Here is an 18569-nt window from a genome sequence, read left to right on the forward strand (position 1 = left end):
TCTATTTTGATCGCTGCCATAGACATCAGTGTTTATGTCCGAACATTTTCATTCCAGTACTTTTGCGATCATTTGAATATTTGTAACATGGAAATGATGATACTGTGTGATTAAGAAGAATGTCTGTGAAGCTGTTTCATACCTAGATAGCCTACAGTAACTGCTTGGAAATGGTTTTAAAGCCATTTTTCAGTGTATGGTCTACTTTTATGGGGAATTTTGACAACCTGTGGTCAATGTATGTTTCACTTTAATGGAAAAGAACATTTGAACGTTTTGTTAAACTTCTTTTTGTGTTTCACATAAGCAAGAGAGTCGCATTGGTTTGGGTTGACATTGGTTTAATTTTTGAGTGAACTTTTTCTTTAGTATACATAGTCTTAAAGAGAATTATATCTAGAAGTGAAGGAAATAAGCATAGACAAATGAGACCCAAGAGCCACATTAAACATGCAGACCAAGTCTGCACTATACCCATAAGGCCGTTTGCCACACCACAAACGCCTCATGACTCTGCACAGATCTCCAGACTTCTTTCATCCAAAGCCATGCTGCTGTTAAGCAGTCTGCCCCAGTCAGAAATGGTTTGGCATGGAAGCGCATCTTTACTCAAAATCCTGGACTTTTGCATTTTAGTTTTGCTGTAAACCAGCAAGTTAATTATTTGTTACCTTGAGGCTCTGTATTTCCCTACTCTTCCGTCAATTTCCACAGAGTCCATCTCTATGAATCATTGTGATCAGTCTTTTTAAGGCGCATTTAAAGTCGGACGACATTTCTTAATCAGATTATTAACGATTATCTGAAAAGTTATTACAGGTGGACATAAATGCTAGTGGGTTTGCGAGAATCTTTTTAGACAAGCTGTCCGAGTGCATTATAATTGTATTTTTTCTTCTCTTTGGCACATGAAGATTTGTACGGTTAAATCGTTTCAAATAAATACTGCAATATTCCAATAAAAAATAAGAATTGTCCATTTTGAATTCTTGCTGACTTTAAAGAAAAGTATAATTTCCTTTTGGCAGAAAATACAATTTGAAAAATCCTTACATTTAAGGATGGGCCCAAGCCATATCTAGAGACCAGAATATCACAACTAGTTATATTCTACTTTCTTAGTCTTTTCTGTATTCCAGAGGAAGGATATTACAATTCAACCATCTGTTAAGAGATGAATGTCATTAGTATATTGTAGATAGTAAGTGCTTGATGTAACTGTAATCATGATCAGTATTGTACATCCTGTCATTCAGCTCTCTGACCTCTTTCGATTGGCTGATTACTCTGTATTAGTATTGATTGCAGGCCCTTCTGAAATCAGGCTGTCATTGAACCATCCACACTGAGGACGATGACTGGCACTAGTGCGTGCTAAACTCGGTCTCTTGGAGAATGGATGGTCTTCCGTTACATCTGTTTGTGAGCTGATCAACCGTAGAGAGGATCCACAAATCAGTAAGTGTTGTTTGTAAACTTTTCCATGACTGACGCTCAAATTGTATATAGAAATGTGAAGTAACTTGCATGACAACAGTGTTGCAGAACATGCAGATAAATTAGGATCATCATGGAACACTTTAGGAATTCACTTTAAGCGTTCCTGTTTTCTCTCCTGAAGCTTAAATCTCACGGTAACCTTGCTGAATGTGATCAGTAGACAGTTTATTGACCCAGTATATAGATCCAGAATCAAATGTATACTCTGAAATTGAGTCATATTGTGTATTTTCATAGTTGATTTACCATGTGTAGATTTTTTTAAGTGCCAAAATAGTCGTAGTTTAGGTTTTACTACCATTTTTTTCCTGCTGTCTGGCCCTTAAAATTAAACAGCCTGTTTGTGCTACTGTACCTTTAAGAAATCAATATGTAAACAACCTTTTTGCATGCAAAATGAGTAACAGCAATAAATCATGGGCTAAATTAGGATCCTACTTATTACCTGACAGTGACTGAAAAGGAAAGGTTTTTCAACACTGAATTGGCATCATTGACGATTTTATGTGGGGCTGTTCATCTGTGTGATGTCAAAAGTTGTAGAAGTTCAGAACGATTTGTTTTAATAAAAGGTTCTTCAGTGGTTCGTTGTGGCGCTTCAACAAAGACAATTGCGTCCCTCTTCTAATGTAAAACTATTTCTCACTTAGGGTTCTTGAGTTGCTTTGGTTATACAAATAACCATTAGTGAACATTTTGTAGAGGTTCTCTTTAGGTTGTCTTTACTTACAAAAGAACAAGAACAAACAAAACCTAAAAATAACCATTAGAAAATGCTCTTTATAGGTTATTTTTTACTTTATCACAAAATCCTCCCTGCAATCTTTTGGTAAGGTTAGTTTTTGGTTACAAAAATAGCCTACACAGAGAATGTTCCTGGAATGTCATTTAAAAAAATAACCAAACAGGAACCAGATGCTAATGTTAGGGGGACGTTTTGTGTATGCAGGGATAGTCCTTTGGAGATTTCATTATATTTCAGATTCTTCTTTGGCATATTGGTCCTATATGTTAAACCCGTAAGACTTTTTTTTTTCATCTTCGGAACACAAATGAAGATCTTTTCGATGAAATCTGAGAGCTTTCTGTCCCTCCATTGACAGCTACGCAACTACTACTTTGACGCTTCAAAAAGTTCATAAAGAGATTGTAAAACTAATCCATATAAATTGAGTGGTTTAGTCCTAATTTTCTAAAGAGACTCGATCGCCTTATATGATGAACAGTTTGAATTTAGGCTTTTATTCACATTTAAACATTGATCAGCGAACATAAACAGAAGCTCAAACACGTTGCGTAGTCAAGTCAAGTCATCTTCATTATAGCGCTTTTAACAATGGAGATTGTTTCAAAGCAGCTTTACAGAGATAAACATACAATTTATGGTAACAGAGATTGTTTTGGCTTTATAGCGATTTTTGAATAATGTTATTTCCAGCTAAAGTTAGTTTTGATTGATTCACTTCCAGCAAAATTATCATTTGTTATTACATTAGGGGCCACTAAGATGACGGCGTTCTCTCTAAACAGACTTTAAACTGAACCTGTGACCTGATGGCGTTCACATGCGCATTAAAAATTGATTCTATAGTTATATTCGTTTGAATATATGTGCGCAGGTTTGTAATTTCCCAACAAACCATGCCTAAACAAACTACTTGTCTTGCCTATACATTTGATAAAGAATTTTGTTTTATTTTATCACTTCGGGGTACGCAAACCGGATTTTCAACAAGGCTTTATCTGTAGAGTGGGAAAGGGATCCTCCATAGGGAGAGGATAGTTGACACTTCAGCACTGCATTGTCATCGGGTCCAGGCGAATCTCCTTCGTCAGATCTGGATACGGCCTGGATCCGGCAGGCTGCGGGAAAACCTCGGGATAAACAAAGACACACAAAAAATTAGCGTAGATGCCATTCTTCTTATGATGTAACAAGTACATCTGGATTTAAGGGAAGTGTTCCCAGTTCCGGCTGACCTAATCTATGCAGCCTAACATTGAATTATAGAAGTCTATAATGTATTATGTGTATGCTAGGTCAAAGAGATGTGTTTTTAGTCTAGCTTTGAACTGACAGAGTGTGTCTGGTTCCTGGACAATGTTAGGAAGACTGTTCCAAAGTTTTGGTGCTAAATAGGAAAAGGATCTACCGCCAGCAGTCGATTTTGATATTCTAGGTATTATCAACTGGCCGGAATTTTTTTGTAACACAAGAATGAACCTCATTGGTTCTTGCTGAAGCTCAAACGTGTTCTATAACACGAGAATGAACCTCATTGGTTCTTGCGGAAGTTGCGTAACACGAGAATGAACCTCATTGGTTCTTGCTGAAGCTCAAACATGATGCGTAACACGAGAATGAACCTCATTGGTTCTTGCTGAAGCTCAAACGTGCTGCGTAACACGAGAATTAACCTCATTGGTTCTTGCAGAAGCTCAAACGTGCTGCGTAACACTAGAATGAACCTCATTGGTTCTTGCTGAAGCTCAAACATGATGCGTAACACGAGAATGAACCTCATTGGTTCTTGCTGAAGCTCAAACGTGCTGCGTAACAAGAGAATGATCCTCATTGGTTCTTGCTGAAGCTCAAACGTGCTGCGTAACACGAGAATGAACCTCATTGGTTCTTGCTGAAGCTCAAACGTGCTGCGTAACACGAGAATGAACCTCATTGGTTCTTGCTGAAGCTCAAACGTGCTGCGTAACACTAGAATGAACCTCATTGGTTCTTGCTGAAGCTCAAACGTGCTGCGTAACACTAGAATGAACCTCATTGGTTCTTGCTGAAGCTCAAACGTGCTGCGTAACACGAAAATGATCCTCATTGGTTCTTGCTGAAGCTCAAACGTGCTGCGTAACACGAGAATGAACCTCATTGGTTCTTGCTGAAGCTCAAACGTGCTGCGTAACACGAGAATGAACCTCATTGGTTCTCACACGTCAAGTGAACATGCTTGAGCTTCCGTATACAACAACTTATGTGTGAGTTGATGAATGTTTATGTAAATAAAATCCTAAATTAAATCTGTACATCATATAAAGACATCGATTCTCTTCAGAATTTTTTGACTAAACCGTTCAATTCATACGATTAGTTTTACGATCTCTTTATGAACTTTTTGAAGTATCAAAGTGGTAGTTGAGTAGCTGTCAATGGAGGGACAGAAAGCTCTCAGATTTCATCAAAAAGATCTTCGATATGATTTTAGAACAGCATGAGTGTGAGTAATTAATGACATAATTTTTATGTTTTGAGTAAAACTATCCCAAGAGGTTATCCTGCACCCTCAAGTATCTGATATTCTGAGATATGCCACACAATTTGAAGTATAATATGTCTGTAGCAAAAGCGAACCTTACAGTTTGCACGCATTTGGAGAGGATGTCATGGTTTTGAGACTGGTCTGTTGCAGTGAGGAGACACCAGCTGGTTCTTCTGTACTATCTGGTCATCCAAATGGCTTCTGTCTTCCTGTTAATCTGTTGTTGTTGTTGTTTCTATTTGTGATAATTTATTATGTGATTAATCTCTGTTGTGTTTCTTCCATCGTTTTCTCAAACCACCAAACCTGAATATGAACTAAAGCTCTTCTCAGAGGTTTATTTCAGTGGGCGGTTTAGCAGACAATGGACTGGACTGATCTGGGCTGCATTTCCCAAAAGCATTGTAAACCTAAGTTGATCGTAGAGACCATTGGTGGCAATTGTGGCTTCCATCACAGTGATATTGTGCCATAGAGATGCAATTCCTCTATATGTTGGCATAGTCTGCGCACAATCAAGGGAAAATGACTTATGTGTTTGACTGTGTGCCATACACCACAGATGTATACATCAAAAAGTGATGATACTAACAGTTGTCTTGGAGATATAGACGTGTTTTGGTGTAGCACTAGTTTAGAGACGTTCCACACCAAAGTTATTGGCACAAGTTAGCCAGCTACAGTTATCGTAACTTTATCTTTCTCTATGGTCATAAATGTGTATGTTAAGAATAACTATTTAAGATCATCATTGAAGCTGCAGGACTGTGACAGGACGACCTGAACTTCAGCACCAGGTGACGTTACTATGTATGACTTTCTATATCAGATATACTTTCATAATTTTTTTTTGTTTTTTCGCATGTATTTTTCCCCCCAAAATTGTACATGGAATATCAGTCAAGTGTTTCTGTTACGGACTGCTCCGAGACTTGGGTAAAGATCCATCTCAGGTTTATTGAGGGTGATCCATAATCATAATCCATAAAACAGGCATAAGGTCAAAACCATATAGGGCCAAACAATCCAGATAATAACAGAGGTCAAGACACAGGGAAACGATCAGAAGTTCGAAACCATGACACTCAGTAATGCAGTGTAACACATACAAGACTTTGCAAAGAGTGAGAGAAAACACAGGGCCTATATACACAGACATTAACAAGCTTATGACACACAGATGGATGTAACCACACTGGATAATGAGTCCAGGCAAAGGTTTATGGGAAATGTAGTTCATGATGGAATGGCAAAGGACTAGGGAGGAGTGCCCTCTGGTGGCTATCATAGGCACTTCGGCTGGCAGGGGTGACCGTTTCTTGCAACAAAAACAATTGCAATTTATTTTCTCCTCCTCTTCTTCCACTTCTGAATGTATTACTTCTGTGTTCGATTTCCAGGCAATGTATACCTTTAATGCAATGTAAGTCGATAGAAGTGTCTGCGAAATGCATAAATGAAAACCGATTTGCTACAAATGGTTGCGTTGAATTGATGTAAAATGTAATGCCAGGTTAAGTCAGTATTTTGAGATGTTAATTTGATTTGTTTGACTGAGCCTCAGGAACATGACATTGAGTTTAATACTAAATATGATTATAAAACCTGTTTTACTTGGGCAGTTTAATATCCTGCCTAAACGTTTAATTTCTCTGTCTCATTTAGAAAGTTAATGAGGCATATTTACTAAATGATCTTAGCTATGGCAATATTTCTTTCAGCTATTAGAGACTAATTAAGCGGAAATACTTCTTTTTTAAATGCAAGAAAGTTGGTTTTGGTTTAATAATAGAATGGAAAAGCATGCTGTCTGCAAATGCACAAAACTCAGCATCCGTAGAAACTGAATGTATTGACTTACGGTAGCAGAACAGAAGTGACTCAGAGATGTTGTTTAGACTGTGGAGCAGCTGTAGTGCTAACAGACTTTTTAGCTTTACAAGCAAATTGAGTCTTTTGCTAACAGTGATCTTCTAAAGAAAAGCATGGCTCTTCTCACTATTACTATTACTCACACTTGGGGTCAGGGGTTTGTTTAAATCACTACACTAAGTATTAAACTGTGTTTAACTTTCCCACACAGTTAGTGCTCCAGACTTGAATCATCACATGTTGTACTGTTACTTAACTACTTGATCAGACAGGCAGTTTTTGCCTGGTAAATTGAGGAAATAAATCATTGAATGAGGGACTTCAGCCATATCTAGAGATCAGAATGGCACATAGACTTGAGTGTGGACTTGGGTCAGTAAGCAACCACTAAAACCATTGTTCAAAACATCGATAAGGAACAAAATAGGAATTTTGATTTCACGTTGACCATATAAGCATAGCTGGTTCGCTTACCTATTAACTACGCATGAAAACAATTCAAAACATAAAGTGCTTTGAACATGACTGTAGGAATAGTGCTGTTTGCTTTCAGTGTATTTCATACATCAGAGCATTGATCACTGTTCTGTTTTCATAAATATTTATGCTGACAACAGTGCAGTGCTTTCTGTCAAGACTTTCCTCACTGAAGAGGTATGCAAATGACAGTCTAATCTAAATACAAACCGATGTCTTTTGTCTGATAAACAGTTTTTGGAGCTGTTTGTCTTACAGGGAGATGCTTCCAAAGAGAATTCAGTGCTTACTGATCCAATAATCAAACCGACAGAGATTAAATGGATTTTACCCTTACAGAGTTTCTCTTTTTCATGATATCTCTGGTATTGGTGCACAAAGTGTGTTTCTACACTGTAAAAAAAATCCCGTTGTTTTTACGGAAAAAAAACTGGCAGCTGTGGTTACCAGAACTTTACCGTCAAAAATACGGTATCCACATTTTTGGTTTTACAGACTTAACTTAAAATTTACAGTAATAAACCGTATTTCATTATCTGATATAATGATAATTTACCAACCTATTGAAGTATTAATATCTGTTTTGTACCATTGTAATACACTGACAACCAACAATCATCACAGCAGTGATGAGAGTCGCATGATAAATCAAAGCTCATCACAAGCTATCTTCCACAAGAAAGTTAATACTATTATATTGAAGCTGCACAGTGTTATTCGCACAAACATTAAACACCATCATGGTAACACACATGAAATTTTAAAAATGCAATAAACATTAATTTAACAACATTAAATGTAACATAAAACCCTAATGTACATAACTGATTAGAAAAGAACTAAGAAAACTAAGAAGAAACATTGTTATTTCAACAAAAATAAATCAAATGTGAAGTGTCATAATTGTGGGAATGTCAATTTACGGTTTTTCACTGTAAATTATACAATGAGTTGTTCTTTTCACTTTCAAAAACTGTAAATTTAACGGTTATTTTAGAGTAAAATTACATTAAATGTCCCGTTAGATCTATCACAGTTATTTACCGTATAGTAAGGAAACTTTCTGTTAACCAATTAACAGTTTTGCACTGTAGCATTTTTACAGTCTTTTACCGTTAAAATCACGATCATTTTTTACAGTGTAGCTCATATACATTTGAATACACACTGGTATGTGTAAAATCAACATAATGACAGCAATCGTAAAGCTTTTATAAATGTATGATTTAATTAATAAATTCTGAATAAAGTTAATCAATTCTGAGTGAAATAGACTTTAGGCTGCCATTTGATGGATGTACAAACTACTAAACATAGTTCACATGTTTTAAGTGTTTTTTTTTTCATAATCATTTGGAACAATTTGCGATACTTTGTAAAGACTAATTCTTAAATGACAAAATGATATGTATGGACAGTTAAAATGGACTAAAATGAACCTGCAATTAAAAACAAAATTCATAATCAAAAATTTAACTGAAATGTAATGTATCCCTAATGGCTGTATTTTTCCATTGTGATGCTGTAGTTTACATTGACAGGATCCCTTCGAAGCAGCTTGAACTTAAACCTCGGAGGCGGTTTGGATCCTCACGAAGGTGCAATGTTGGAAACTTTTAGGATGCATATGCAAAATGATTCAAATGTGCAGGTGGATGTTTTCTCCAAGATGAGTTTGGCAGGTTGGTAGGAATGAATCTCTATTAATCTCACTCTGTTCCTGGAAACTTACTGCTGGCAGGAGACAGTTTTGTTTTGCTTTGCTTGGATGTGCTACAATCAATTCCGACCTATTCCATATGTAAAAATAAAAAAATAAAAGTGATTTTTTTAGGTAAATAAGCTTGTGTAATTTTGTCACTCAAAAACTAAGGTGCATACGCTCAGATAAATGACGCCTAGGATCAGTCTGTTCCAAAAAATAAATTCAAAACCTGGGCTAATTGATAGGAAACTCAACAGAAAGACTGAACCCAATATTTGGTGATAATATAGCATTTACAAGCAATATAAAAGACATGTGGGAACACCAACTTAGGTAGCTCAAGCACACAGCACAAGGGTTAACATACCTTTAAGTAATTTTCATATCTATTTGTTTTTACGGTAAGTCAATGGATTGTTGGCTGGTTGTATTTGGAAGGACCAGCTTCAGCTTTAGTCCACTGCTAGTTCCATTTAGGGTATTATGACAGACAAATCTCTAAGCTCGCTGTCATATGGGAATGACACAGAATGAATAGCCCTCTTACTGTAGCACGTAAACCAGATGCTTCAGATGACTGAGTACTCTATCCTTGTATGACGAAAAAAGGAGCATTCGAACCACAGCAGTATCTATGGCAATAATAATAGTGTACGCAGCTTGTCAGGGGCCTTTTGGGAACCGTGGATATTTTAGTGGAAAAAATACTCATCACAGCCCTTGTGTGTCTTTCTCTGTTATGCAATCGGACCATCTTGCCTTCGAGAAGCTTCATCGCTGTCTTTGGAAGAGATGTCCGAGAACTAGCCGTTCAATTCCACTGAATGCCAAGCATCCAAATTAAGACTCAGATCTGCTGCCAAACAAAATGTAAAACGCTTTGAAAATTCCATGACCGGAATCTTCTCACATCTGTTTTTCCTGCTAGTATCATTAAATGACCCCAAAAAAGAAGTCAATGTCATTTTAAAAGGCTAGCAGAACGTTTAATATGGACATTACTAAAATATATAATAATAAATCCATCAACAGTCATCAGTGAATTGATTGGTACTTTTTAGTTGCATTGTCTTTCCCTTTAAACAGGAGGTTATTATAGATTCTACATTTTAGAACTGCTTTTGAAATATACTTTTATTTTATAAATCACTGATGTTTTAGTGATTCATTTTCATTCAGCTAGTCTGGTGCATATTGCACACAAAACTGTCAAGATCTGGCTGAAATCCCTAGTTGCAATTTAATTAAGCCTGGAAATGAAATTTTGTTTTTAATGCAATTAAAGCAATGAGTTAGCCTGGATGCCAGGCCGAACCCCGCCCACAACATTTTTTGGTCGGGAAGTTCGGTCTGGACTCGATCCATTGAGGAGTAATTATGATCGGTTCAGAAATCGTCGGGCCAATCAAATTGCCAGGGTGGGCTTTATACGATGATGGACAGATGATCTGCAGTTACGTAATCATCACGTTATCAAAGAGCGCTTGTTGAACTGGTTTCCCTCAGAGATGACTGCAGCTGGAGAATGAATAGATTTCGCTATCGCGTCTGTTGTAAAAGAAATCGACAGCGCATTAATTTTAAAAGATGAACAGAGAACTGCTATCAAGGTAGCCTAGGAAAACCCAGACAACTTCCGGCAAATTTTGATTTGCTCTGAAAGTTAGTCTGGCAAAGAGCTCATTCAAGCCCATTTCCAATCCGCCGAAATCGAGGCACCAATCAGAAACGTTGGGGCGGGCTTTACACGATGACGACAGCGCTGGGATTTTGAAGCAGATTTTGTAGCCTACATTACAAAGATGGATGCCGCCGTCGAACATCACTCGTTCCAATCAGCTATCGCGTCTGTTTTAAGCGATTTAAACGTTTCCTTTTTGTTAAAAACCGAGCAAAGAACAACACTCGGAGATGTTTCTCCGCCGCTCTGCATACGTCATCTCCTTCATCGCTCTGATTGGGTTTAGGTCTATCCGCGACGTCCGTTGGTGACGCCCCTCTGGAAATGATTTGTCTATGACGCTTTGTCAGACCATAACTCAGTTATAACTGAGAATGGTCTGGTTTTAACCAGGCTACAATCAAGGCATTTGCGATCGGAAAGATGTGTTTGCCGTCCTTCCTACGGGATTCGGCAAATGTTTAATTTATCAGCTGGCTCCTATATGGTCACTAAGAAGATGGGACGCAATGAAAGCCCTGTGGTCGTTGTGGTTTCTCCTTTGGTCGCACTCATGGAGGACCGAGTAAAAGAAGCAACACTCATTATTTTACTACTTCTTCCAGCGTGCGTGCAGTTGAGTTCTGTTGAAACTATGCTATGCAACTATGTAGCTGTTACTACGTTGCTCTGATTGGTTGTAGGTCTATCCAATTGAGTGCAGAGGTTTTTTTTTTTTCCTGGTTCGGTTAAGACACACCTCATAATCAAAGCCCTATGGAGCAGTATCAGACTCACATTCTGACTAGAATATGAGTATGACAAAGTCAGGCTAGCAATGAGTGCTTTTCAGGAAAAAACTATCACTGGATTTGCCATTGGTTAGCAGGTCAGTGGCATCAGTTTAGTTTGAACCACAGTCGCAAGTTAAAAGTTGAAATGCTTTTTTCTGTCCCAGAGTAAACTATTGATTTCCGTTGAGTTCCATTAAAACCGTTGGTTTCCATTGAAAATGTAACACTAGCTATATTCGCATAAAACATTTGCGAATAAAGCAAGGTTTCCATACAAGAGGTTTCAAGAGAACAAATTCGTCACTTCCTTGGGGAATTTGTGCAAAACCTCAAAAAAAAAAAAAAAAAGAAAGATGCTGCAATTAGGGGAATCACTCTGGCTCTTTTTGTGTAAATCATAAATTACTTGTGCCTCAGAACGCAAAGACGAAATGCAATGTCATGTTATCTTGTGTTCAGAGATGGTTGCCTGGTGTTTGGGCAAAACGGTACCCAATCATTTTGATGACAGATTTTGGCTCAGACATTTTAAAAATGACCAAACCAACATTTGAGCTGCTGTGGGTCCGCTGGTTAGTCCAGTTATCCAATCACAACCTCTGTTGAGGCAAAGTCATGTGAGGTTTTTTTTGTTGTGGATCAAGGGATTTATTTGGTAAATGTTTTTCCATCGAAGTTCATGTGCATGTTTTCTTGTCGGATAAAAAAATATCATACACCGCAAATGAGTGCATTCGTTTTTCATGCACATTTTTAGAATTCATTCGGATGTTGGAGTTTCCATTCATCATTTTATATGCAAAATCCCCAAATTTGCACAGACATGTATGTTTTCTTGCACTAAACAATGTGTGTTGTTAAAAGCACTATACAAATAAATGTAACTTGTTGCATAATGTATGTTTTTAAGACGCATACAGTATAGTTTGGCAAGAATTATCCACCGCCACATCACCCAAAACATTTCTAAAGCATTTGTAATCATGAAAGAGTTCCTGTTTATCTTGTTTATGAGGTTATTCAGTATATTGAACCTGAAGTCATTCTCGGGAACGTCTTGGGTGGTGGTGGTCATGCTGGTGTGATGGTGGTCCAGTCCAGCACATGATGGCTGATTTAGGACTGCTGGACCACAGGGCTGAGTGGGATGACGATATATACCTTACAACGATAGGAATGTGTCAACCGGTGGAGATATTAAAAGTTTATTTTTGATTTATTTTAAGTACTTTGTTATTTAAAAATGTAAAATATCAAATATATGCATCTTTCCAGTCTTTCTCTCCTTGGAAAACGAACCAGGAATATTGATGACAAATATATGCCAGCATTTTTAAATTGAATTTCCTGCAAAAATAGCTATATAGTGAAATGCAGTAGTGTAAAATTACCCCTAGTTTAATATAAGATCTTGGTCATACCGCCCATCCCTATAATATCCCAATCCCATCCCAATTGAAGTGTTTCAATCGAGTTCGGGAACCACAGGAGTTTGTGTGGCGTCTACTTTTTGTCTACACCTTATTTTCATTTACTTGCATATTTATAATTATCTGAGTAATACATTTTTTAAGGAAGGATTGGTCAAGGGCACTGAGCTGTCAAAGTGCATCTATGATTCATCCACCCAAAAGCACATCCCTGTGAATACATATGGCTTCCATGAATCCGTGTGACCTTCCCATAGAGGTCAAGTGTATCTTTGCAGTCACGCTCATGTTTTTGTAATGTGTAAAGAGCTCAGTGAACTCTCAATTGTCCTGTTTCAATTTTTCAGCATTCAAGGTTGTAACCTTGCGGTGACCTTGTATAATTTATCACAATCTCGCCCCCTCTCTCCATGCGCCCCTTTCATACCCATCTCTCCATGGAGAAAACTCAAAACACCATAAATAAGTCATATTGTATATATTTCTTGAGTTTTATGATGTTTTAACAAAGCAAGACGTGCAGTTCATATGGTGCAAGCCACATTTCTTGGTCTACAGTATATATAGTTTGAAAGCTATAGTATATAATCTAATTAATTTCACATGGAGGAACTTCATCCCATAGGAAAGAAACATCTCTCATCTTAGCAATGAGATCAGATTGAGAGCAAACCTACCCTGTCCAAAGACCTCAATAATCTCACAATGTCTCTCAAACTGTGCTCAGGTTTACTAAGATACCAGCCTACAAAAGTCAGAGATCTCAATATGAACTCAAATATTTCTCATAAAAGTTTGAATGAATGATCATGGAATCATGTAATAGCTTTATACGGTTACTGTATGCCGACTTTTGACTCTTTTGTGTCTGTTTTTGAACGAGGCTCATTGCTGTCTATAGAAGGAAAAATGTTTCATGGCTGAATTTTCTTTTCAATGGGGTTACAACTCCTTGAAATATTATTGAGAAGCAAGTGCAATATTATAAAGATTTAATTTGTGATTATTTTTTAATGGAAATATTATTGCTTAAGTGTTGCTCTTTCATAACGTTCTCACACTGCAAAGAAAATAAAAAAAGCTCTTGTTTGTTTTTGTATTGAAAAGTCATCAAAATAAAGTAAGTTTAGTTTATACTTAAAACAAGAAAATACCCCAAGTAATTTCAAATCGATGGGACTTAAATTCTTATAAAAAGTCACTTCATTTTTTTTTTTTTTTTTTTAACGCCATTTTGCTTCTGTTTAGATATTTGTACTGGAAAACAAGACAACAAAAAACTGAGGAAGAACATAATTTTTGCAGTATTTGTTATTGAAGAATCAACATTGTCTCCGATGTTTCTCCTAAAATTCCTTTGGATGCGTACAAATAGACACAAATAAGTCAATAGTTGACACACGAATAGAGGGATCAAATAAATGAGGAACAGCTCCGATCACATCACTGAGCACAGTTTGAGACATTGAGATTTTCTGAGTCTCTGTATGTGAGAGAGGACAAGGAAAATCTGATAATCGAGATACTTACAAATGCAAACCCCAACCATGGTAAAACAATTATATTTGGGAACTTGCAATGTCGTCAGTGTGAACGAAAGTGGAAGAAGGATGGGCTTCAGGTATCATATGAAATACTGAAGGCCTCTTTGCATAATTTTTAAAAGGCTGTCAAGATTGCAAAGGCGAAATATTTATCGGACACTAAAGCCAAATATTCTTACTGTTCTAGAGTTTTATTTTCAACGATAGACTCTGTTTTAACCCTCAGCCCCCCCCCCCCCTATGTGAAAACGTTCTTAAGTATTTCCTAGATAAAGGTAAAAATGCACGGGTTCAATTATCTACAATGGCAAATTCTATTCCAGACCCCATTTTATCCATTACTCAATGGAGTGATTTTGATTAAGTCTCCTTACAGTAACAGACATGTAAAGAAATCGCTCTAAAATTAAAAAACACCTTTTCTCCTCACGATGTTTTGCCCTCACGATTTGTAAATCAAATTTTTGACACCATTGGTCCTGATCTAGTATTGATAATAAACAACTGTCTTTTGACAGGGACTGTTCCAGATTGCTTTAAATTAGCTTCAGTGTCGCCGATCCCAAAGAAGCCTTCGCCTGATCCTGCAGTTTACTCAAATTTTTGCCCAATCTCCAACCTGAGATTTTTTTAATCAAAAATTCTAGATTTTTTTTATTTATGCAGCTACAAAATTTTTTGAATAGTAATGTTATTTCAGATGTTTTTCAGTCTGCTTTTTTAAAAACCTTACACAGCACAGAGACTACCCTTTTGAAAGTTTTTAATGACATTTTAATATCCACTGATGCTGGTAATACCATGGCTTTAATGATGTTAGATCGCAGCTCTGCGTTTGATTTTGTTGATCACGGTATCCTGCTGTCTCGCTTGGAGCAATACATCGGTGTAAGAGGCACTGTACTCGACTGGTTTCTCCTGTCCAACAGAAGATTCTCTGTAAATATACCGTAGGGAAGCATTCTTCTTCTATAGCACGTTACATGCGGTGTCCCACAGGGTTCAACTTTAGCACCGTTAATGTTTTCAGTTTCACTGTACATGCTACCCATTGGTTCTACTGTATATTTAGAAGATTGTGTATCTCTTACCGTTGCTATGCCGATGATACGCAGCTTTACATACCATTTATGCGCAATGACAGGTCTGCCATAAATCAATTGATAGACTGTCTTCAAGATTTGAAAGCATGGCTGAACAATAACTTTCTCCATTTGAACGATGACAAAACTCAAATTTTCCTGTTTGGGCCTACCGAGAAAACTGATGTGAAAACTGTTGACTTGGGTTTTCTCACTTCATATCGTTCTTTTGTTGCAAAGAATCTGGGGTTTACACTGGACAGTGGCCTAAAATTGAACAAACAAATCAATGCTGTTGTCAGTTCCAGCTTTTACCACCTCTGGAGATTAACGAAAGTTAAACCATTCCTAAGCAGGAAGAGTTTTGAGATTGTAATTCATGCTTTTATTTCATCACGGCTTGATTACTGTAATTCGCTATATCAAGGGCTGCCTGTCTCATCTATTCATCAACTTCAACTGGTCCAAAATGCAGCTGCCCGTTTGCTTACAGGCATTTGCACACAGGACCACATCACGCCTATTCTACGTTCACTGCACTGGCTACCTATTCAGTATCGTATTGAATTAAAAATTTAGCTGTTTGTGTATAAAGCGTTAAACAATCTCGCTCCTCAATACCGTACTGAGTTGGTTACAGAACTCAAACCAGTCAGACTGCTCAGATCACAGACCAATCATCTGTTACGAGTACCCAGATCCAGACTGAAATGCAGGGGTGACAGAGCCTTTACAGTAGCTGGCCCCAGGTTATGGAACAAATTGCCGTCATCTATCAAAACAATGTCCACAGTGTCTGAGTTTAGAAGTCTTTTGAAAACGTATTTGTGCTTTTAATGTCTTGTGAATGTTTATTTTAATTTTGGGGATGGACCTAGATATTTCTTGTATAGCACTTTGGTCAACCAAGGTTGTTTTATACGTGCTTTATAAATAAATTAAACTTTCATGAATGAGGCTCATTGCCATCTAGGAGGAAAAAATCAATATGTTAAAGGAACCGTGTGGCTTATTTTTCCTTCCAGTGGGGTTAAAACCATCTGCTCATGACAATCAGACACACTTGCTGATTTTAAATGTTAGTGGTATAACAATATATCATGTCACCAGCGGATGACATTAATACCTGCCAAATGCAGGTGTATTTCAGCAGTGACGTGTAATGCAGTCACTCCTACTAGCCACTTTAGCGGGTTGACTTATATACTTTTTTTCAATTGTAGTCTTTTTAAAAGGCTTCTGAAATAACAAACCGTGTGCAATGTAGTGTAGTGTTGTCAAAAATACACCGAGTGACACACAAATCCATCTCCCCTCACTCACTCGTTTCTTTTGCTCCGGATGAATATTGTTGGTGTCAGAGGGCTTGAATTTCGGCGTGGGATTGTGCGTATTGCGCATAATTGTACTCATTCCCGCATATTTTGTCCTCGCACCCAAAGTGCGGCACATAAAGCTGCCTCTCAGTAGTAAATTGAGTTCTTTTTCACAGCTTATTGCACTTAAACAGTCAAATACACACAAAATAATGTCAAAATGCCAGTCTTGAGAAGTATTCACTAAAACACAGTCAGTCATGCTTAAGTAAATGTAAACAGTTGAGAAAGAAAACGCATGTGTAACAGTATACTGGATCTGTGCGTCAGGTCTTAAAGTGAGTCTAACATAATTTTACTATAGATTTTTTTTTTTTTTTTTATTAATTACAATGAAAAGGTTCTATCTATGAAGCGCCTGACAGGAACCTTTATAGGTTTTTCTTATAAGTGCATATTTTTAGCTAAGCAGAATCATACATTTTTCTAAATCCAAGCCCTGTTCAGCCCTCATGTAATAGCAAATTTAGCATTTTAATGAACAATATTTTACTAACCCGTTTAACCATATGTGTTAGGAGTAATAATAAATAAAAACACGCCATTTTAACTCTATTTTGGCTTTGTCAGTGTATCGAACCAAATCGTTGTTACACCCTTGTTAAATGTTGTTTTTCAGTCATGCAGACAGCAGTGGATCTGGGTGTTTTAAGCCTGGTTCACTGACTCTGACCTGAGCATCAGAGGGTGTGTTTGGATCTGTCAGTGGTCTCTGCCAGGCCCAGGGTGTCGAGCTGCTGGCAGAATCGGAAGGAACTGTGGCTGAAATCCCATATTTGTTCATGTTTATATAGAGGGTGACAGATCTGCTGAATGTCTGAGGAGTAATGTGTGTAAAACCCTTCATAGTCTTCAGTTCTACGATATCCCACTTAGGACCTCGTTATAATCAACAGACTCATTTTATGTGCTTTTAATGGCAAAATAACCATCAAAATACAGTATATTCTTGAATAATCATCATTGAATAAACATCATTCCCCATCATACATTTTTTGATTACGCTATTAAAAATCATTGATGCACGATCACATCTCTGCCACTTAATCAAAAGGCCTTGTTTAAGTTAATTTAACTATCTTGTAAGTTGTGTAATCAGATTGTGGATCTTTATTCTAGGGTGGACTTCACTAGGGGTTATGTTAAATAAAAGTTATGTAGTCAACATGAAGCCAAAATTTTAACTATTGGATTTCTTAATAAACACTTCAGGTCTTTTTGTGAATGTTTTCATAATCTTTCATCCAAATGTAATTGCTTAACTTCTCAAATCACTTCTTTTATAGATAGATAGATAGATGGATGGATGGATGGATGGATGGATGGATGGATGGATGGATGGATAGATATCAGCAAATCAGCATATTAGAATGATTTCTAAATTGTAATTTCACAATACGGTATTATTGTTTTCCTTCATCATACCTGTAAATGCAGCCGTGGTGAGCATAAGAGACTTCTTTTAAAAACATAAATCTTACAGACTCCAAACCTTTGAACAGTAGTGTAGCTTGTCCCGTTATGGTTTGATTAAAAACTCCTTATCTTGCGTGCCACATGTGTTCTGTGATATGATTTGGACATCAGGCCAGACTTCATAGTTGAAGCACATTTCATTTCCCATCTCTCATCTCACCCATCAATGAACCGCCCGTTCCCCCGGGGGTCCTCATGTCCGGAGGATCAGTAGAAACCGTGTCCATTGTGTCCAGATGGGCTCAACAGGTGCTTACTGAACGCGTATTATTGTGCTGAGGAATCACTCTGATAAATATTTAGACTGCACCTAACTAGGCACATCTCTTTGCATTCCAGGATTAAGCTTTTGCATTTTTATGTCTGTAATTGTAATGTGATGTA

The 18569-nt window shown here is 37.2% G+C and overlaps 1 protein-coding gene across 1 annotated transcript in view; it reads left to right on the forward strand.

Annotated features, from left to right (window-relative positions):
* The first annotated feature begins 1114 nt into the window (after positions 1 to 1114).
* tnca (tenascin Ca) overlaps positions 1115 to 18569 on the forward strand; it is a 99002-nt gene continuing 81547 nt past the window's right edge. The window contains exon 1 of the mRNA XM_056254863.1: positions 1115 to 1458. The gene's annotated coding sequence lies outside the window, so the exon portion shown is untranslated. The remainder of the gene's footprint in view (positions 1459 to 18569) is intronic.

This window comes from Rhinichthys klamathensis, unplaced genomic scaffold, assembly GCF_029890125.1.
Source record: "Rhinichthys klamathensis goyatoka isolate OS25496 unplaced genomic scaffold, OSU_Roscu_1.1 h1tg000114l_1, whole genome shotgun sequence".
NCBI classification, from domain to species: Eukaryota; Metazoa; Chordata; class Actinopteri; order Cypriniformes; family Leuciscidae; genus Rhinichthys; species Rhinichthys klamathensis.